This window comes from Oncorhynchus mykiss, chromosome 12 (assembly GCF_057628025.1).
Source record: "Oncorhynchus mykiss isolate SJ-2025 chromosome 12, ASM5762802v1, whole genome shotgun sequence".
In the NCBI taxonomy this organism is placed as follows: domain Eukaryota; kingdom Metazoa; phylum Chordata; class Actinopteri; order Salmoniformes; family Salmonidae; genus Oncorhynchus; species Oncorhynchus mykiss.
Window position 1 is genome coordinate 64,775,032 of NC_143033.1, and position 23,682 is coordinate 64,798,713.

Sequence of the window (23,682 nt, forward strand, 5' to 3'; positions counted from 1 at the left end):
CACATTTACTATTAATGTTTTAGTCAGAGACCTTATCGAAGAAGTGTCTTTATTTTTTCCCTATTCCTCTGTCACACCAATATTTACAGCCAAACCCCTAATTTCCTCTGCTACAAAAATATAAACGCAGCATTCAACAATTTCAAAGATTTTACTGAGTTTACAGTTCATATAAGGAAATCAGTCAAATTAAATACATTCATTAGGCCCTAATCTATGGATGTCACATGACTGGTCATAGATACCTTTAAAAAAAAGTAGGGGGGTGGATCAGAAAACCTGTCAGTATCTGGTGTGACCATTATTTGCCTCATGCATCACATCACATCTCCTTTGCATTGAGTTGATCAGGCTGTTGATTGTGGCCTGTGGAATGTTGTCCCACTCCTCTTCAACAGCTATGCGAAGTTGCTGGATTTGGCGGGAACTGGAACACGCTGTCGTACACGTCGATCCAGAGCATCCCAAACATGCTCAATGGGTGACATGTCTGATGAGTATACAGGCCATGGAAGAACTGGGACATTTTCAGCTTCCAGGAATTGTGTACAGATCCTTGTAACATGGGGGCCATGCATGATTATGCTGAAACTTGAGGTGATGGTGGCAGATGAATGGCCTCAATGGGCCTCAGAATCTCATCACGGTACCTCTGTGCATTCAATCTGCCATCGGTAAAATGCTATTATGTTTGTTGTCCGTAGCTTGTCCGTAGCTTGTTCTCCGTAGCACCCCCCCCCCCCCCCCCCTCAGACAATCCCGCAGGTGAAGAAGTCGGATGTGGAGGTCCTGGGCTGGCATGGTTACACGTGGTTTGCGGTTGTGAGGCCGATTGCATGTACTGCCAAATTCTCTAAAATGACGTTGGAGGCGGCTTACGGTATTTGCACGCTCCCTCAAAACTTGAGACATCTGTAGCATTGTGTTGTGTGACAAAACTGCACATTTTTAAATGGCCTTTTATTGTCCCCCTGCACAAGGTGCACCTGTGTAATGATCATGTCTGGTGGATAGATTATCTTGGTATAGGAGAAATGTTCACTAACACAGATTTAAACAAATTTGTGCACAGCATTTGATAAAAATAAGCTTTTTGTGCCAATTTTAATTCAGCTCATGAAACATGGGACCAACACTTTACATCTTGCTTTTATATTTTTGTTCAGCATAATATAAAAACGCAAATAAAGTCGCTAGCAATATCATTTGAAGAATCACCATGAAGCAATTTTAAACGATAGTAGGCAGTTCCACCACCACCAACAACCAAGGTACACTATCTCTGACCAAGGTACACAAAGTATATGGGGGCCTTTCACCAAACATGATTTATTAACCATAATTCATATTTTAACCCTGCGTTCCTGTGGCCTTTATGCTGGAGTCAAACTCCTTCATGTTCCTATGCTAGTATATTTGTCTATTCTCCTTCCTGTGGCTCCATCAAGTCATAATGGCCAACTTCCAGAGTAATGTTCTCATCAACGCTCAAAACCATTTGGTTAAATGAATCAAGTCCATCCAGTACTGTATATTCACATGAAAGCTGTGACAATGGAAGGAATGCTAATCTTACGTAGCCTTGGTGAACTGGCCCTACCGGTTTATCTACCCATGCCTCTAATAATCCTCCATATGTACACACCAGGGGACAGTAACAGACACAAATACACAGGATAAAAATAGTACAGCTCATTATGGCCTGAAAGTGCAAACTCATCCTAGCATTTGAAGGAAATCAGGGACTGAGTTGGGCCACAGACAATTGACGCAAACGACATAATGGAATGTGTGTTAACAAACATTTAATCAGAAATGATTCACAACCTTTCCAACAACCCCCAAATGTCCATGTGAAACTGCACGGATATAGTTTTGTCCACAACAACTTGTCCAAAATGGTTTTTATATATGTCAGTTTCTCGTTTGCAACACACTGTTGCAATACACACGTATAATACTCATTCCACTATACATCCCATTGTCATGCTTGATCGTAGTATATCCAGGCTGTAACAATGGAGAGATGGATAAGACCGTTTTAGTGTTTTGTGTGCCATTCAGTGTCATTCAGCTCACAGATGATTACAATGATTATGATATTGCACTCATAATCATGATTCAGCCCCTCAAATAGTTGCATCGTTTTATTAGTTTGCTCATTTCTGCTAGCAAGCTTTGAGTTGGTGGGAAACTTGTCCCATTTCCTCAATTGTGGTTAACAAACAAGTTAGGTATTCAAAGATCAACTGTGAAGAGTGGACACACCTGTGTAGGCCAGAGAGCCCTTTTATTCCTAATAGAAGGCTCTGGCGTAAGCTATTGCAGCAACATCGTCAAAAAGAAAAGATCATGTGTGTTTCCAAAGTTTCACAATGGTACCTGTTTGTCACCAATAAGGACGGAATGTGCCCCAGTCACTTCTCTGTTCCCATCGAGTTTCTAACGCTCAGGCTTCTTAGAATGTCTTTGTGTACTGAAGAATACTCCACATACACAGAAGGGGTCTGTACCAAATTCCCTATTCCCTTTATAGTTCACTACTTTTGACCAGAGGCTTATGGTGGTAGTGCACTATAAAGGTGCCATTTGGGACACCAAGGTTGATAAATAAACATCAACGTGAGTGGTAGCTTCTTCTCCCTGTAGTGTTTTAGCTCCAGCCCAGGTGATATGATGGGACGGTCAGTATTACCACAGACATGTTTGAGTGGTGTAAGATCTGGTGCATCAACTTTTACAAACCCAAAGTTTGAAATAGTTCCTTCTTCATTGCGCTGAGATATTGTTCGATGCCTGAACCTCCACTCAAATCCAAAACTAAACGTTTGCTTTTATAAACACTTTAATTTGAAAACAAAACATTAAGATTCCAAAACAACTCAAAGGACTGCAACAACAAATGTAAAGAGGGGGGGGGGGGGGGGGGTCGTAGAGGAAAGTAGGAGAGGAGGTATGGAGAGGAGGAGCAGGATGGAGAACTAGTCCCAGCTCGGAGTGGCGTTGGTCTAGTAGGGCCTGTCTCTGCGGTCCTGTCTGTGTTCACCCCTACAACAGAAAGCAGAAAGACATTTGTCACATTGTTAAAGGGGTTTGAAAAACCTGCAGTTTAAAAAATAACCCAGGGACACCCCACCACTGTTTTGGTAAAAAATCAAAGATGGTGCTGGAGAAATGTAATCACTCAAATTCACAGACAACGCTATGGCTACAAGGACTGACCTATAATATCAACATTCTATTTTTACCATGTTTTGTGGCTATACCGTGCTAGTTTACAATTACATTGTTTTTATTTCTTTACGTAACTTTTATTTAAGAAGGAGAAGTCCCATTGAGACCAAGGTCTCTTTTGCATTACAAAGCAGCAAGCAATACAAACGACACAATAAGGAGTTAATGACAATTACATCAATCAAGGGAGGGAGCACAGGAAACAAAAATGAAGACCCGGTTGAGAGAAATTCTTCACTATCAAGTACAAGGGAGGAGTGAAAACCCACAGACACTCAGCCCTCCTTGGAAAGAGTTTGACACGTGCACTATGGTGTCCAATTGTAGGGTATTCTGAAATGTGGCGTGTGAGATGGGTAAAACAATGGAGTGGTATGTACTTGAGTGCTAGTTTGGTATTTGTATAGGTTTGTTTATGTGTGTATGGACCAGAGTGTTAGTATGAAAATACATAAAGTATGTGGACACCTGCTCGTCGAAAATCTCATTCGAAAATCAGGGGTATTAATATGGAGTTGGTTCCCCCTTTACTGCTATAACAGCCTCCACTACTCTGGGGAAGGCTTTTCACTAAATGTTGGAACATTGCTGCGGGGGACTTGCTTTCATTCAGCCACAAGAGCAGTCAGGTTGAGCACTGATGTTGGACGATTATGCCTGGCTCGCAGTCGGCATTCCAATTCATCCCATCTGGCGGATGCCAGGAGAACTCTACCTGCCCCAATGTATAATGCCAACTGTAAAATATGCGACTGCTCGGCCATGGAAACCCATTTCATGAAGCTCCCGACAAACAGTTATTGTGCTGACGTTGCTTCCAGAGGTAGTTTGGAACTCGGTAGCGAGTGTTACAACCGAGGACAGATTATTTTTACGCTCTACGTGCTTCAGCACTTGGCGGTCCCGTTCTGTGAGCTTGTGTGGCCTACCACTTCACGGCTGAGCCGTTGTTGCTCCTACACGGTTCCACTTCCCAATAACAGCATTTACATTTTACGCATCTCACACGCCACATTTCAGAATACCCTACAATTGGACTCCATAGTGCACGTGTCATCTCTAGCAGTGCAGAAATTTAACAAACTGACTTGTTGGAAAGGTGGCATTCTATGACGGTGCCACGTTGAAAGTCACTGAGCTCTTCAGTAAGGGCATTCTACTGCCAGTGTTGATCTGTGGAGATTGCATTGCTGTGTGCTCGATCTAATACACCTGTCAGAAATGGGTGTGGCAGAAATAGACAAATCCACTAATTTGAAAGGGTATGCACATACTTTTGTATATATCGTGTATATTACTAAGTCATAGCGTGTACAATGATGGGACAAGTGTATCTTCTGACCTTCCATCCATCTTGCCTGGTCCGAAACCACCCCGATCGCCTCCGCCTCGGAACCAACCTATGTCACCTCCTTGGCCCCAGCATCCCCTGCAGTCAAGACCCCCACGACCCCCTCTGTCTCCACCGAAACCTCCTGACAGTCAGACAGCAATACAGAGGGAGAGAGACACAGAGAGAGAGATACAGAGAGGGACAGAACAAAAGGGTGAACATTTCATTAAAACTAGTAAACACAGAGCTACGGGCTGCATCCAGTTTAATAGTGTCCTTGGGCACTAGGCTAACATGGCCTGCTATAAAAGGCAGGCTACACCTCATCCATTACTCTTTGCTAGCACATAATCAAATAAATATCTGTACACAGACTTTCGGTAGCCATTAAGCTGCTCCCTATGTGTGAGCGTGTATCAGTCGAGTTAGCAACAAAGCTGCCACTGAGCAGTAGTCAGCCACTGAGCTAAAAAGCCTAAAACACCAGGCTAAAATGCTGGCCTAAAGGCTAAAACGCTAGACTGGAGACTAAAATGTTAGGCTGAAGTCTAAAAGCCAGTGCAGAACGTTGGTTTCAGCCTTACCATCCATAGGAGACATGCCACCTCCAGCCCCCTCTGGTTTGGGGGACTTGCACTGGTTACACTCGTTCTTCCACGAAAAGTTCAGGTTCCCACAAACCCTGAAAGGAAAGAGACAGAGAATCTCAGACACATACCATCATAACTAGCAGCTCGCCCCCATCCTCATCCCCAAAAATACACACACCTCACCTTATTTACGGGTTGGAACACTTCCAGTCTCCAGCTCTCTGCTGTCCTCCATTGCCACGGCCAACATTGTCGCCAGAGAGACCACCTCCACCACCACCGAACCCACCCCGACCCATCGGTCCTACAGAGACAGAGGGTACAGGGAGTTAGAATATACAGGACAGGTACAATAATACTTAGCTCTCGAGAACCTAAGGGGGGTATACCCAGCCCTTGAATTCTCAAATTAAATTACGGACCACAGCTGGGTAAATGAACAACAATCCCGCCACTCTGTTTTAACATCTGACAGATGGTGAAAGGGAGGTAAGGAGGGAGAGTGTGATAAAGAGAGAAAGAGGGGAGAGAGAGTGAGATAGGGGAATTGAGGGAGAGAACGAGTAGAAAAGGAGAGATGGATTGAGAAAAAAAGCTACATTAAGATACAAAAGGAAAATGCATTAGATGTAAGCATTGCATAGGCCTACCACTCACAACGGCAATGGCCTACCACTCAAAACATAGCATGTTAGTAATCTACAGCAAAGCCTCAGGAAAAGATGCCACCCATGCACCAAAGTCAGGGCAGTGATGGGTGTGTCAGGTATAATTCAATGGAGGGAGGTGTTAATAAGGATGTTCAATAAATAAATGAATAAATAGGTAGGCAGGCCGTGCACCTGATTGCAGATCAGAAACATCCTGTAATGAAAACATATTTGCAGCAGAAACAGGAAGTGAAACCATTTGGAGAGGGGGCGAAACAATTGACATGGCAGCTGCTTTTGCAGCCATATCAGCCATAGCATTCCCCTTAGAGATCGGGTCAGATGCATTAGTGTGAGCTTGACACTTGCAGACAGAAATGTATGTCGGCTTCCAACAGGTTCCAACAAGAGAATGGCTTCCAACAGGTTTCGCAATCAGTTTAGAATGTGAAATCATCTTACCAGATGAAGTAAGGAGCCCACGATGCTGCCACAATGATCCAAAATTGTGCACCAACCCAAACGCGGATCTGCTATCAGTATAAAGGGTAACAGTTTTATCCTTAGCTAGAATAGTCAGTGTGCCCTAGTCAGTGCAAACAATTCTGCAGCCTGAGCTGACAGATGTGATGGCAGTTTTGCACTCTCTAAAGTGTCTTCAGCAGTAGTGACTGCTTAGGCCACCAAGGCCGTGTGGTGACTTTTGGGGGTTGAGCCATCAACAAACAGCTCTAGGTCAGCATTCAGTAAAGGAAAACTTTTTTTCATTCAACTTTTTCACTCCGGACGTTTTATCTGGAAATGGTGCATCAGGACCTCCAACAGCCGAAGCTAAGTAGTAACATTAACATGATGCCTTCTAATTGCAGTCACTGTACTTATAATATACAGGAGAACGATCGCAATACAGCGAGGATAGCTGTGCTGCAAGCCCAGCTTCGGACGCAATCGTTAGGCAACGGTAATTTCAGTGTAGGAAAGGATGAAACTGCTTCTGTTCCACCAGTGAGTCAAATCAAATCACATTTTATTTGTCACATACACAGCAGATGTTAATGCGAGTGTAGCGAAATGCTTGTGCTTCTAGTGCCGATAATGCAGTAATAACCAACGAGTAATCTAACCTAACAATTTAACAACAACTACCTTATACACACACAAGTGTAAAGGGATGAAGAATATGTACATAAAGATATACGAATGAGTGATGGTACAGAACGGCATAGGCAATATGCAGTAGATGGTATCGAGTGCAGTATATACATATGAGATGAGTAATGTAGGGTATGTAAACATTATATTAAGTGGCATTGTTTAAAGTGGCTAGTGATGCATTTTTTACATCAATTTTTCCATTATTAAAGTGGCTCGAGTTCAGTCAGTATGTTGGCAGCAGCCACTCAATGTTAGTGGTGGCTGTTTAACAGTCTGATGGCCTTGAGATAGAAGCTGTTTTTCAGTCTCTTGGACCGAGAGATGCTTTGATGCATCTGTACTGACCTCGCCTTATGGATGATAGGAGGGTGAACAGGCAGTGGCTCGGGTGGTTGTTGTCCTTGATGATCTTTATGGCCTTCCTGTGACATCGGGTGGTGTAGGTGTCCTGGAGAGCAGGTAGATTGCCCCCGGTGATGTGTTGTGCAGACCTCACTACCCTCTGGAGAGCCTTACGGTTGTGGACGGAGCAGTTGCCATACCAGGCGGTGATACAGCCCGACGGAATGCTCTCGATTGTGCATCTGTAAAAGTTTGTGAGTGCTTTTGGTGACAAGCCGAATTTCTTCAGCCTCCTGAGGTTGAAGAGGCGCTGCTGCGCCTTCTTCACCACGCTGTCTGTGTGGGTGGACCAATTCAGTTTGTCCATGATGTGTACGTCGAGGAACTTAAAACTTACTACCCTCTCCACTACTGTCCCGTCAATGTGGATAGGGGGGTGCTTCCTCTGCTGTTTCCTGAAGTCTACAATCATCTCCTTTGTTTTGTTGACATTGAGTGTGAGGTTGTTTTCCTAACACCACACTCCGAGGGCCCTCACCTCCTCCCTGTAGGCCGTCTCGTCATTGTTGGTAATCAAGCCTACCACTGTAGTGTCGTCTGCAAACTTGATGATTGAGTTGGAGGAGTGCATGGCCATGCAGTCGTGGGTGAACAGGGAGTACAGGAGAGGGCTCAGAATGCACCCTTGTGGGGCCCCAGTGTTGAGGATCAGCGGGGTGGAGATGTTGTTACCTACCCTCACCACCTGGGGGCGGTCCGTCAGGAAGTCCAGTACCCAGTTGCACAGGGCGGGGTCGAGACCCAGGGTCTCGAGCTTGATGATGAGTTTGGAGGGTACTATGGTGTTAAATGCTGAGCTGTAGTCGATGAACAGCATTCTCACATAAGTATTCCTCTTGTCCAGATGGGTTAGGGCAGTGTGCAATGTGGTTGCGATTGCGTCGTCTGTGGACCTATTGGGGCGGTAAGCAAATTGGAGTGGGTCTAGGGTGTCAGGTAGAGTGGAGGTGATATAGTCCTTGAATTGTCTCTCAAAGCACTTCATGATGACTGAAGTGAGAGCTACGGGGCAGTAGTCATTTAGCTCAGTTACCTTAGCTTTCTTGGGAACAGGAACAATGGTGGCCCTCTTGAAGCATGTGGGAACAGCAGACTCGGATAAGGATTGATTGAATATGTCCAAAAGCACACCAGCCAGCTGGTCTGCACACCAGCCAGCTGGTCTGCGCATGCTCTGACGACGCGGCTGGGGATGCCGTCTGGGCCTGCAGCCTTGCGAGGGTTAACACGTTTATGTTGCTCATTCAGCCGACAGAATCTTTCAACCGGTTCTCCCCATTAAGCAGCGAGTCGGAGTCAGAGGCTGAGCCTTCTCTGGTCTCTACTCCTCTCGTTACGGGGTCTGAAACGCCGAAGCCTCCCACCATTAGCTCTAACAATTTGAAAACCCTAGTCATTGGTGACTCCATTACCTGCAATATTAAACTTAAAACTAATCATCCAGCGATCATACACTGTTTATGCTCCTCTCATCTTATCTACGAACATAGACAGGGCTCTAACTCCCCTAGCTCCACAATGAAATAGGGTGCAGGCCAGGCAGCAGGCTGTTAGCCAGCCACTGACTACACAGTCAGTGTAGTCAGCTCAGCTATCCCCATTGAGACCGTGTCTGTGCCTCAACCTAGGTTGGGCAAAACTAAACATGGCGGTGTTCGCCATAGCAATCTCACTAGAATAAATACCTCCTCCATTCCTGCCATTATTGAAAGAGATCGTGATACCTCACATCTCAAAACAGGGCTACTTAATGTTAGATCCCTCACTTCAAAGGCAGTTATAGTTAATGAACGAATCACTGATCATAATCTTGATGTGATTGGCCTGACTGAAACATGGCTTTAGCCTGATGAATTTACTGTGTTAAATGAGGCCTCACCTCCACAAAGGCGGAGGTGTTGCTAACATTTACGATAGCAAATTTCAATTTACAAAAGAAACCAGACGTTTTCGTCTTTTGAGCTTCTAGTCATGAAATCTATGCAGTCTACTCAATCACTTTTTATAGTTACTGTTTTCAGGCCTCCTGGACCATATACAGCGTTCCTCACTGAGTTCCAGTCATAGCAGATAATATTAAAATTTTTGGTGACTTTAATATTCACATGGAAAAGTCCACAGACCCACTTCAAAAGGATTTCGGCGCCATCATCGACTCAGTGGGTTTTGTCCAACATGTCTCCGGACCTACTCACTGCCACAGTCATATTCTGGATCTATTTTGTCCCATGGAAAAAATGTTGTGGATCTTAATGTTTTTCCTCATAATCCTGGACTATCGGACCACCATTTTATTACGTTTGCAATCGCAACGAATAATCTGCTCAGACCCCAAACAAGGAGCATCAAAGTCCTATAAATTCTCAGACAACCCGAAGATTCCTAGATGCCCTTCCAGACTCCCTCTGCCTACCCAAGGACGTCAGAGTACGAAAATCAGTTAACCACCTAGCTGAGGAACTCAATTTTACCTTGCGCAATACCCTAGATGCAGTTGCACCCCTAAAAACTAAAAACATTTGTCATAAGAAACTAGCTCCCTGGTACATAGAAAATACCAGAGCTCTGAAGCAAGCTTCCAGAAAATTGGAACGGAAATGGTGCCACACCAAATTGGAAGTCTTCCGACTAGCTTGGAAAAACAGTACCGAGCAGTATCGAAGAGCCCTCACTGCTGCTCGATCATCCTATTTTTCCAACATAATTGAGGAAAATAAGAACAATCTGAAATTTACTTTTGATACTGTCGCAAAGCTAAATAAAAAGAGAGGATGGCTTTCACTTCAGCAGTAATAAATTCATGAACTTCTTTGAGGAAAAGATCATGATCATTAGAAAGCAAATTATGGACTCCTCTTTAAATCTGCGTATTCCTCCAAAGCTCAGTTGTCCTGAGTCTGTACAACTGCCAGGACCTAGAATCAGGGTAGACACTCAAGTGTTTTAGTACTATATCTCTTCACACAATGATGAAAATAATGATGGCCTCTAAACCTTCAAGCTGCATACTGGATCCTATTCCAACTAAACTACTGAAAGAGCTGCTTCCTGTGCTTGGCCCTACTATGTTGAACATAATAAACGGCTCTCTGTCCACCGGCTCTGTACCAAACTTACTAAAAGTGGCAGTAATAAAGCCTCTTGAAAAAGCCAAACCTTGACCCAGAAAATATTAAAAACTATCGGCCTATATCGAATCTCCCAGTCCTCTCAAAATGTTCTGAAAAAGCTGTTGCGCAGCAACTCACTGCCTTCCTGAAGACAAACAATGTATACGAAATGCTTCAGTCTGGTTTTAGACCCAATCATAGCACTGAGACTGCACTTGTGAAGGTGGTAAATTACCTTTTAATGGCGCCAGACCGAGGCTCTGCATCTGTCCTCAAGCCTCCAGTATTTTTGCTGCAGTAGTTTATGTGTCGGGGGGCTAGGGTCAGTCTGTTATATCTTGAGTATTTCTCCTGTCTTATCCGGTGTCCTGTGTGAATTTAAGTATTCTCTCTCTAATTGTCTTTCTTTCTTTCTCTCTCTCGGAGAACCTGAGCCCTAGGACCATGCCTCAGGACTACCTGGCATGATGACTCCTTGTTATCCCTAGTCCACCTGGGCGTGCTGCTGCTCCAGATTCAACTGTTCTGCCTGCGGCTAGGGAACCCTGACCTGTTGACTGTGATTTCTATTATTTGACCATGGTTGTCATTTATTAACATTTGAACATCTTGGCCATGTTCTGTTATAATCTCCACCCAGCACAGCCAGAAGAGGACTGGCCACCCCTCATAGCCTGGTTCCTCTCTAGGTTTCGTCCTAGGTTTTGGCCTTTCTAGGGAGTTTTTCCTAGCCACTGTGCTTCCTACACCTGCATTGCTTGCTGTTTGGGGTTTTAGGCTGGGTTTCCGTACAGCACTTTGATATATCAGCTGATGTAAGAAGGGCTATACAAAATCAATTTGATAATGCAGGAGCCATGCTGGAGTCAGAAGGGTGGTTCGTGCTGTGAGATAAGAGCATGGACAGCGTGAGGAACTTGAATGGTTAATGAGCACATTGCAACAATGTTAGCACAAGCTAACACTGCTTCTGGTGCAGCCACTACAGCCCTGAGGCAACATACCAACCCTCTTATCACTGTCAAGTCTTTTAGAATAGTAAGCAACAAGCTGTTTCTTCCCACCATGGTCCTGAGCGAGGACAGATGACATGAAAATGTTTTTCCTCGCAAACAAACAGATTAAATGTTTTAGACTGATCTGGCAATCCTAAAGAAGAAGAGGTACGCAACTGTTTCAATTCATCCAGTGCCTGCAGTCCTTCTGGTGTCCACTTTATCTTATCATTCATCGCCATCTTGTGGCCGTGAATGAGATCAGAAAGTGACTTCAGCATAATCAGGTCGCCAGGCTCTGCAATAGCCTGCCATTCCTGTGTGTCAACATGTGCTGTTCTGTAACGGGTTGTGGTTGAGTATGGATGGGTATCATTAAGATTTTAACAGTATTACTACTCTTAACAGTACTGCTTATCGATCTGGTACTTTATTGATATTCTTATCGGTTCTTTGTTATTTACAAAATAAAAACAGAACACAGGTTAAGAACAGAATTAGCATTTATTTTCTGAAATGTAAATTAAACAATTATTTACAGCAATGTTTTGAACAAATCACTATTAGAGACTCTAATGTATCTGATGGAAATGTAAAACAAATGATAAACAATATTTTCCTGCAAAAGGAAATAATACAGTGGTATAGAGCAACACGGGTGGGGCATGCAGGTAGGCTGCAAAAGGACTAACAGTTCTTAGCAGTTCTTCTGGAGAAAGATCAACATATTTGCCTTCTCTGGCAGAAGTCGGGACCTCTCCTGGCTTATTGTGTTCCCTACAGCCAAAAATACCCTCTCACTAGGTGTGGAGGAGGCTTGAGCACAGAGGTCGCTTGTTGCAATGTTTGTGAGGAGGGGCAGAGTAGCTCTCTTCTCCCACCACCGCATTACAGGATCTTCAGCCATGGGGATGGGAGGCAGGCCTTCGTAGAGCTCAACCTCTAGGTCAACACGCTTGCTGATGGTGAGGGACGAGGTGTCCTGTTGGATCGTCAACCTCAACTCCCTGTCCTCCTCTGAGAACAGCTCCTCCAAGGCACTCCTTGTTTTGTACAATGGAGGGACTGTCTCCTCTCCTTCGCCTTCAGCCTTCTCCTCCTGTTGCTCTGTGTCCATCTGCTCCGGCTCCTCTGACAGCCCTGGTGTTGCTCCTTTCACATTGGCCTCAGCAGTTGCCTTCCTCAGCCTGACCCAGGTGGCGTCACTCACAGGCCTCCCTTTAAATCTGGGGTCCATTGCTGTGACCTCATGCTGGAAGGCTTGAATGTCCACTTCCTGATAGTGCTCGGAGAGGTTCTCCCACACCTTCTCTTTGATGGTTGCCACAAACGTTGTATCTTCATGCTTCACAGTGAAGTGCTCTTCCAGTTTTTGGAGGATGGGTATGAGCTGCCCATAGGTGGCATTCTTTTCACATGACACACAGTGTGGATGTATAGAGGATTCTCATGAGCTGGACAAACTCCTCAGCCTTATGGAAGTCCTCGTCCTTCAGACGGTCCAAGTTGTCCTTGGTCATTGCTTTTCACAGTCGTGGTCCAAGGTTTGGATCGCTGGATACTGCTCTATGAATCTCTCTATCATTAGATAGAGCGAGTTCCATCTGGCCTTGACATCAAGGATGAGTGAGTGTTGCAGAAGAACTGAAATAACAACAAAAAGAACAACATTTAATTACCGCACACTTAAATATTGAATTAAACTGTTAAATGTGGAAATTTCTAAATAATACTTTAATTGATTGAACTGGTATCTTACCAAGGAGCTGCTGCTTTGGACATCGAGGATCTCTTGAACCACACAACCACTGCTTGGATTTGGTTAAACGGATGTCGTCATTGGATGAGGAGGGATCGGACCAAAGCGCAGCGTGGTGAGTGTTCATGACTTTTATTGAACTTAACGCTTAAACAAAAATAACAAAGAGAATACACGAAACCGAAACAGTCCTGTCAGGTGACGCACACTAAACAGAAAACAACTACCCACAAAACATAGGTGGGAAAAAGCTACCTAAGTATGGTTCCCAATCAGAGACAACGATAGTCAGCTGTCCCTGATTGAGAACCATACCCGGCCAAAACAAAGAAATACAAAACATAGAAAAAAGATAGAAAAAAGAACATAGAATGCCCACCCCAAATCACACCCTGACCAAATCAAAATAGAGACAGTAAAAGCTCTCTAAGGTCAGGGCGAGACATTCGGGCTGCCCATTTATCAATGGAAGTCATTGTGTAGATTTTCTGCGCTGCCAGATTCAATGTGTGCGCAAAGCATCTTATTTTTTAGAATGTGTAGCCTCTTGATGGCAACATCCATATTGCCATCATTATCAACAGTCACGGCTATAATCTTGCTCGGCTCTATCTGAAACTCTTCCAGAATGTTTGAGATCTCCTCTGTCACTACGCCAGTTTGCGATTTGTACACTGCCCTGGTGTGGAGGACCTTCTGTTTTACACGGCCCTGGCTTGTGTAGTGCACTGTAACAGTGACATAGTGGTCCTGACAGAGGCTGGTCCACCCGTCTGATGTGATGGTCAGCTTTGGCATGTCCTTCAGCTCAGTGATCACATTGGCCTTTTCTACACCACACCAGGTAGGAACTAATGTGTCATTGATGTAACTCTTGGTAGGAGGGGTACATTTGGGGTTGAGTGACTTGCTCATCTCCCTACAGTAAAGAAAAATAGTTTTCATGTGTTGAATTATCATTATTGAATTATTGCGTTGTTGTGTATTGTATTGTGGAGTGATGGGACTAACATACAACACTTTTATACTACTATATCCTACAAATTAATACAACTCGATATATACTGACAGACTGTTACATTAAGCCCTTGGACTCCACTGTTTCAAAGGGGTGTAGGCCTTTCACTATGAACTTGGTCACGGCTAGGTGGCACTCATTCAACCTCTCCTCAGTCATCCTCCCACTAGCTGCCAGCATGAAGTGGCTTTGGGCTTGTCTTTGGCTTACCACTGGGTATTAGAGGGAGGAGCGGGTTGGTTCATTGTAGCTGCAATTTTAACAAAAAAGCTGCAAAATCTTTAAATGGGTGATTGAATTTATGAACTCACCCATAGCTACTTTTGATCATGAACCCTTGTTCGCACAATTTAGTTAACTCCGTGTGTGGGCTCTAGGTTGCTAGCATACAGCTGAAGTCAGAAGTTTACAATTGTTTACATACATATTATTTAACTTATAATTCCTTGTATCACAATTCCAGTGGGTCGGAAATGTACACACACTAAGATGAATGTGCCTTTAAACAGCTTTGTAAATTCCAGAAAATTATGTCATGGCTTTAGAAGCTTCTGATAGGCTAATTGACATCATTTGAGTCAATTGGGGGTGTACCTGTGGATGTATTTCAAGGCCAACCTTGAAACTCAGTGCCTCTTTGCTTGACATCATGGGAAAATCAAAAGAAATCAGCCAAGATCTCAGAAACAAAATTGTAGACCTCCACAAGTCTGGTTCATCCTTGGGAGCAATTTCCAAACGCCTGAAGGTACCATGTTCATCTGTAAAAACAATAGTATGCAAGTATAAACACCATGGGACCACGCAGCTGTCATACCACTCAGGAAGGAGACGGGTTCTGTCTCCTAGAGATGAATGTACTTTGGTGCGAAAAGTGCAAATCAATCCCAGAGCAACAACAAAGGACCTTGTGAAGATGCTGGAGGAAACAAGTACAAAAGTATCTATATCCACGGTAAAACGAGTCCTATGTCGACATAACCTGAAAGGCCGCTCAGCAAGGACGAAGCCACTGCTCCAAAACTGCCATATAAAAGCCAGACTACAGTTTGCAACTGCACATTGGGACAAAGATCGTACTTTTTGGAGAAATATCTTCTGGTCTAATAAAATGAACCTAGAACTGTTTGGCTATAATGACCATCGTTATGTTTGGAGGAAAAAGAGGGAGGCTTGCAAGTCGAAGAATACCATCCCAACCGTGCAGCACGGGCGTGGCAGCATCATGATGCTGCAGGAGGGACTGGTGCACTTCACAAAATAGATGGCATCAAGAGGTAGGAAAATTATGTGGATATATTGAAGCAACATCTCAAGACATCAATCAGGATGTTAAAGCTTGGTCGCAAATGGGTCTTCCAAATGGACAATGACCCCAAGCATACTTCCAAAGTTGTGGCAAAATGGCTTAAGGACAACAAAGTCAAGGTATTGGAGTGGCCATCACAAAGCTCTGACCTCAATCCTATAGAAAATTTGTGGGCAGAACTGAAAAAGCGTGTGCAAGCAAGGAGGCCAACAAACCTGACTCCGTTGCACCAGATCTGTCAGGAAGAATGGGCCAAAATTCACCCAGCTTATTGTGGGAAGCTTGTGGAAAGCTACCCGAAACATTTGACCCAAGTTAAACAATTTAAAGGCCATGCTACCAAATACTAATTGAGTGTATGTAAACTTCTGACCCACTTGGAATGTGATGAATGAAATAAAAGCTGAAGTAAATGATTCTCTCTACTATTATTCTGATATTTCACATTCTTAAAATAAAGTGGTGATCCTAACTGACAGGGAATTTTTACTAGGATTAAATGTCAGGAATTGTGAAAAACTGAGTTTAAATGTAATTGGTTAATTTGGTTAAGGTGTATGTAAACTTCTGACTTCAACTGTACATACTTAACGTAGATCGAGCAACGAGAGATGAAGTACGAGCTAGGCAGTCAAACTGTGCATTTCTCTGCCTGTACATGATAAACTTTCGATAGATGTTTGGACAGATTGCTTGTGTTTCCGCCCTTACAAGCAAAAGTCTTGTTGCACTTGTGGCAATGAGCATTGTCAGCATCGATTCTGGTGAAGTGTAACCACACTTTTGAACATTTAGCCGTTGTCACTAATTAAGAGCAGGGTGCTGTGTGTGCTGTAGCGTGTTGGAGACACAGGCTTCGCAAGAGAGATCTCTTCTGGATTGGGAATAGTGAAAATGCATCATAGATGAATGTCTTAATATTGTTGCAAATTAGAAAAATGTGCAAAATAACGTTTATATAGCTAAATAAATAGGAAATGTATTTTCTTAATTTCTCCAGTACCGAAAGCAGAACCGATAACGTCGGAGTTTATCAATACTACGATCTTTCATAATTTAGCCCCGGGGCTCGTTTAACATCAGGATTCGGTACCCATCCCTAGTATCGAGAGAATTGCAGCCACACACTCCAAACCCAATTTCCTACCATTAGGTGTAATGTCCCAGATATTTATCTGTTTGGGAGACAAGTTGAAACTTTTTCTAAGAAACGTTGTGGCCATTTTCAGCAAGAAACACTAACAGAGCTCTGGTGTCAACTTTGCATGCTTGTTGGGTTTCAGAACACAGCAACAGGTCGTCGACATACTATATTAACATACTCCCAGCGGGGGTATGAAACCCTCTAAATTTTGCACCAAAGCAGCAGAAAATACCACCGGAGATTCCAAGTAACCTTGGTGGCAGACAGTCCAAGTCCAATACTTGTTTGAGAATGTAAACTGTTTTTCTGCTGCGATGGGAATGCTAAAGAAAAATGCATTAGCCAAATCAACAACTGAAAACCATTTAGCCGACACCGGCACAGCAGACAGAGTTGTAATGGGGTTTGGCACAACAGGAGCCCTTGCATAAACTGCATCGTTAACAGGTCTGAGATTTTGAACAAAACACCACTCACCTGAGGCCTTTTGGACATGAAGAATGAGGGTATTACAGGGAGAGTCTGGACAAGGCACAATAGCTCCTCTTTCTACCAATGAAGCATGAACAGGTGATCCCTTTGACTGTTTCCTGACCTAGGAGATGAGTTCTGATTGGTCTGTGTGTGCCCTTAGATGTGACAGTAAATGGTTCACCCCCCCTCATTGTCATACTTATCTTCAGCCCACAGAGAGTCCAGGAGACCAATCAACAAGGGTGATTGATTCTCCACAGAAATAATCTGTTTAGTTGGTTTGGTGCTATCAAGGCCATGTACACCTCATTGAACATGTACAGCCCAAAAAATTGAACACACAAAGTATGTATGCTGGGAGAGAATTTAGACCCATCCGCTCTATGTTCCCAATCAGTGACCTGCAAGACAGACTCCAACCAAATACCAGTATCCCCCCCAAGCAACATGTGTTTTAACTACCGATACATGTGGCATCCTGTCACTAAATATATTCAACAAAGCCTGTCAATTTAACACTTAAAGCACAAAATTGGGGCCCACTATAAATGTCTGCAATGTAAGCTCTCTTGGGGTGTGGTCCCTTCCAGACAATTTTGTTCATAATCTCTTGTCAATGGTGAGAAACCAGCGTCTCCACTTCTCCAAAGCCATCTTCACCACGAGAAGCTCACAAATTCCCACATCGTAGTTACTCACCGAGACAGTGAGGCGATGGGAGATGAAGGCGCAGGGATGTAACTTGAGGTCCAGGGCAGAATGCTGGGACAGGACAGCCACCATTTCGACATCCAAAGCATCGCCCTCCACCACGAACTGACGGGTCAGGATGAACCAAGATAGGAGCAGTGGTGAAGCGGTGCTTGAGGTCCCAGAACACCCAGTCAGAAGCTGGGGACCATGTGAACAGAACCTTGGGAGAGGTGAGTGCAGACACCGGTGAAGCCAGGGGGCTGTAACCCCAGATAATGTGGTGATAGAAGTTTGAAAGTCCCAGGAAACATTGCAGCTGCACTCTGGACGTAGGCTGGGACCAGTCCACCACCTCTTTCACCTTCCCGGGATCCATCTGTACATTCACTGCAGCGATGATGTAACCAAGGAAGGGGATCTCCGCTTTCACTAAAAGATGGATCTCTAGGAGGCGCTGGAGGACCTGTCGGATGTGGAGCACGTCTTCTTGGGCTGATTGGGAGAAAACGAGGATCTCATCGAGGTAGACAAAAATGAACCGGTTCAACATGTCATTAACCAGGGCCTGAAACACAGCAGGCGCCGACAGAGATGGCCGCCTCACTTCGCGTTCCTAGGAAACTATGCAGTGTTTTGTTTTTTTACGTGTTATTTCTTACATTAGTACCCCAGGTCATCTTAGGTTTCATTACATACAGTCGAGAAGAACTACTGAATATAAGATCAGCGTCAACTCACCATCAGTACGACCAAGAATATGTTTTTCGCGACGCGGATCCTGTGTTCTGCCTTTCACCCAGGACAACGGAGTGGATCCCATGCAGCGACCCAAAAAAACGACTCCGAAAAAGAGGGAAACGAAGCGGTCTTCTGGTCAGACTCCGGAGACGGGCACATCGTGCACCACTCCCTAGCATCCTTCTAGCCAATGTCCAGTCTCTTGACAACAAGGTTGATGAAATCCGAGCAAGGGTAGCATTCCAGAGGGACATCAGAGACTGTAACGTTCTTTGCTTCACGGAAACATGGCTCACTGGAGAGACGCTATCGGGGGCGGTGCAGCCAGCGGGTTTCTCCACGCATCGCGCCGACAAAAACAAACATCTTTCTGGTAAGAAGATGGGCGGGGGCGTATGCCTTATGACTAACGAGACATGGTGTGATGAAAGAAACATACAGGAACTCAAATCCTTCTGTTCACCTGATTTAGAATTCCTCACAATCAAATGTAGACCGCATTATCTACCAAGAGAATTCTCTTCGATTATAATCACAGCCGTATATATCCCCCCCAAGCAGACACATCGATGGCTCTGAACAAACTTTATTTGACTCTTTGCAAACTGGAATCCATTTATGCGGAGGCTGCATTCATTGTTGCTGGGGATTTTAACAAGGCTAATCTGAAAACAAGACTCCCAAAATTTTATCAGCATATCGATTGCGCAACCAGGGGTGGAAAAACCTTGGATCATTGTTACTCTAACTTCCGCGACGCATATAAGGCCCTGCCCCGCCCTCCTTTCGGAAAAGCTGACCACGACTCCATTTTTGTTGATCCCTGCCTACAGACAGAAACTAAAACAAGAGGCTCCCACGCTGAGGTCTGTCCAACGCTGGTCCGACCAAGCTGACTCCACACTCCAAGACTGCTTCCATCACGTGGACTGGGACATGTTTCATATTGCGTCAGATAACAATATTGACGAATACGCTGATTCGGTGTGCGAGTTCATTAGAACGTGCGTTGAAGATGTCGTTCCCATAGCAACGATTAAAACATTCCCTAACCAGAAACCGTGGATTGATGGCAGCATTCGCGTGAAACTGAAAGCGCGAACCACTGCTTTTAATCAGGGCAAGGTGACTGGTAACATGACCGAATACAAACAGTGCAGCTATTCCCTCCGCAAGGCTATCAAACAAGCTAAGCGTCAGTACAGAGACAAAGTAGAATCTCAATTCAACGGCTCAGACACAAGAGGCATGTGGCAGGGTCTACAGTCAATCATGGACTACAAGAAGAAATCCAGCCCAGTCACGGACCAGGATGTCCTGCTCCCAGGCTAAATAACTTTTTTGCCCGCTTTGAGGACAATACAGTGCCACTGACACGGCCTGCAACCAAAACATGCGGACTCTCCTTCACTGCAGCCGAGGTGAGTAAGACATTTAAACGTGTTAACCCTCGCAAGGCTGCAGGCCCAGACGGCATCCCCAGCCGCGCCCTCAGAGCATGCGCAGACCAGCTGGCCGGTGTGTTTACGGACATATTCAATCAATCCCTATACCAGTCTGCTGTTCCCACATGCTTCAAGAGGGCCACCATTGTTCCTGTTCCCAAGAAAGCTAAGGTAACTGAGCTAAACGACTACCGGGGCGGTAGTCATCATGAAGTGCTTTGAGAGACTAGTCAAGGACCATATCACCTCCACCTTATCCGACACCCTAGACCCACTCCAATTTGCTTACCGCCCAAATAGGTCCACAGACGATGCAATCTCAACCACACTGCACACTGCCCTAACCCATCTGGACAAGAGGAATACCTATGTGAGAATGCTGTTCATCGACTACAGCTCGGCATTCAACACCATAGTACCCTCCAAGCTCGTCATCAAGCTCGAGACCCTGGGTCTCGACCCCGCCCTGTGCAACTGGGTACTGGACTTCCTGACGGGCCGCCCCCAGGTGGTGAGGGTAGGCAACAACATCTCCACCCCGCTGATCCTCAACACTGGGGCCCCACAAGGGTGCGTTCTGAGCCCTCTCCTGTACTCCCTGTTCACCCACGACTGCGTGGCCACGCACGCCTCCAACTCAATCATCAAGTTTGCGGACGACACAACAGTGGTAGGCTTGATTACCAACAACGACGAGACGGCCTACAGGGAGGAGGTGAGGGCCCTCGGAGTGTGGTGTCAGGAAAATACACTCAACGTCAACAAAACTAAGGAGATGATTGTGGACTTCAGGAAACAGCAGAGGGAACACCCCCCTATCCACATCGATGGAACAGTAGTGGAGAGGGTAGCAAGTTTTAAGTTCCTCGGCATACACATCACAGACAAACCGAATTGGTCCACTCACACAGACAGCATCGTGAAGAAGGCGCAGCTGCGCCTGTTCAACCTCAGGAGGCTGAAGAAATTCGGTTTGTCACCAAAAGCACTCACAAACTTCTACAGATGCACAATCGAGAGCATCCTGGCGGGCTGTATCACCGCCTGGTACGGCAACTGCTCCGCCCACAACCGTAAGGCTCTCCAGAGGGTAGTGAGGTCTGCACAACGCATCACCGGAGGCAAACTACCTGCCCTCCAGGACACCTACACCACCCGATGTTACAGGAAGGCCATAAAGATCATCAAGGACATCAACCACCCGAGCCACTGCCTGTTCACCCCGCTATCATCCAGAAGGCGAGGTCAGTACAGGTGCATCAAAGCTGGGACCGAGAGACTGAAAAACAGCTTCTATCTCAAGGCCATCAGACTGTTAAACAGCCACCACTAACATTGAGTGGCTGCTGCCAACACACTGACACTGACACTGACTCAACTCCAGCCACTTTAATAATGGGAATTGAGGGGAAATGATGTAAATATATCACTAGTCACTTTAAACACTGCTACCTTATATAATGTTACTTACCCTACATTATTCATCTCATATGCATACGTATATACTGTACTCTATATCATCGACTGCATCCTTATGTATACATGTATCACTAGCCACTTTAACTATGCCACTTTGTTTACATACTCACCTCATGTATATACTGTACTCGATACCATCTACTGTATCCTGCCTATGCTGCTCTGTACCATCACTCATTCATATATCCTTATGTACATATTCTTTATCCCCTTACACTGTGTATAAGACAGTAGTTTTGGAATTGTTAGTTAGATTACTTGTTGGTTATTACTGCATTGTCGGAACTAGAAGCACAAGCATTTCGCTACACTCGCATTAACATCTGCTAACCATGTGTATGTGACAAATAAAATTTGATTTGATTTGATTTGGTAAGTCCAAATGGCATGACCAGGTATTCGTAGTGGCCGCTGGCCGTGTTGAAGGCTGTCTTCCAATCGTCCCCTTCCCATATCCACACCAGATGGTAGGCATTCTGCAGGTCCAACTTGAGGAAAACGATAGTCGCCTGGAGTGGCTCGAAGGCCGAGGCGATGAGTGGTAGTGGGTAGCGGTTCTTCACCGTAATGTCATTGAGGTAGTTGATGCACGAGCGCAGGGTTTTGTCCTTCTCCACGAAAACGAACCCTGCACCGGCAGGGGAGGCAGAAGGACGGATACACTTTGCAGCTAGAGACTCCTCAATGTTGGTCTCCATAGCCTTGGTCTCAGGACCCGACGAAGAGTATAGTTGTCCCTGGGGCGGTGTGGTGCCTGGGAGAATGTCGATCCCGCAGTCATAGGGTCGGTGCGGAGTGGCCTGGGCCTTACTGAAAACCTCCTGGAGGTCCTGGTACTCCGCGGGAATGGCAGAGAGGTCCAGGGCAACTTCCGAGCCCACAGAAAGACGTCCATGGGCAGGCTGCATTGACTTCAGACAATAGACGTGGCAGAATGGGACCAGCAGTTCAGTCTATGAGGGGATTGTGTTACTGGAGCCAAGATAATCTCAATAACATGGGAACCTGAGGAGACTTAATCAGCATAAATTGGATTGCCTCGCTGTAGTTCCCTGACACTCGTAAGTTGATGGGAGTGGTATTGTGAGTGACCCGGCCTATAAGACCCAGATGCAGACAGCTAGAGTCACAGGTGTTTACAGACCCAAACAGGGGGCAGTCAAAAGACAGGTCAAAGGCAGGTATAGGTCCGAAATCTAGGGCAGAGTCAATAAGGTACAGAACAGCAGGCAGGCGCAGGGTCAGGACAGGCAGAGGTTTGTAAACACGTCAGAGTCAAGCAGGTACAGAATGGCAGGCAGGCTCGGGGTCAAGGTAGGCAGAATGGTCAAAACCGGGGAACAGGGGAACATGACTTGAGAAAGCATGGAGACGGGAAAACACGCTGGTAAGACCTGATAAGATGAACTGGCAACAGACAAACAGAGAACACAGGTATAAATAAAATGGGGATAATGAGGAAGATGGGTGACACCTGGAAGGGGGTGGAGACGAGCACAAAGACAGGTGAAACAGATTAGGGTGTGACAGTTCTGCCGAAATGTCCCTGTTTTCCGCAGTTGTGACAAGCAAAGTTCCTGTCCTGTTGTTGCTGTTCTCTGGCCCACCCGTCAGCACTGGCTCCCCCTCCTCTTCCTCTACCCCTTTCCCTCTGTCCATCATTTTGATGTCTTCCCTGAGCCTACCACTGCTGGCCCTGTCCTTGATAAAAAGCCAGCTGTGCAGCTTGTAACTTCACTCCTCCTTTTTCTATTCTCTGTTTTGTCCTGTCTTCTTGAGACAGTTTTTGCCTCTCAGCGTGTTTACAGTGTTCAATAACCGCTTGTAGACTGGTAGTTTCCCAGCCAATGCAGGTAATTTCAACCTGTTTACCAAGGGCTGGCAAAAGTCCATTCATTCGGGCAGCCTTCAAGAGTATACTATAGATAGCTTCCCAATTGGTCATGGGGGGGTAATGTTATTTTATGCGATCACACAGTGTAGTTAGTTGGGTAGGCTCCACCCTTTTCTCATTGGTAGTTTTCATCAAAGCCTCCCTCCACGTCCGCCCATCGCAGCCTCATCTTGATACGGCAAATGTGCCCAATCTCAACTGCAGATGGCTTGTACAGCCGGGCCATCTTAATTAGCTGTATGGTAAAATCACCAGCGTCC

The 23,682-nt window shown here is 45.3% G+C and overlaps 2 pseudogenes; both read right to left on the minus strand.

The window, feature by feature from the left end:
* Positions 1-3,008: 3,008 nt before the first annotated feature.
* Positions 3,009-11,566, minus strand: LOC118937696 (uncharacterized; annotated as a pseudogene).
* A 471-nt stretch (positions 11,567-12,037) lies between these two features.
* Positions 12,038-13,355, minus strand: LOC149979246 (zinc finger BED domain-containing protein 4-like; annotated as a pseudogene).
* Between the last annotated feature and the right edge of the window lie 10,327 nt (positions 13,356-23,682).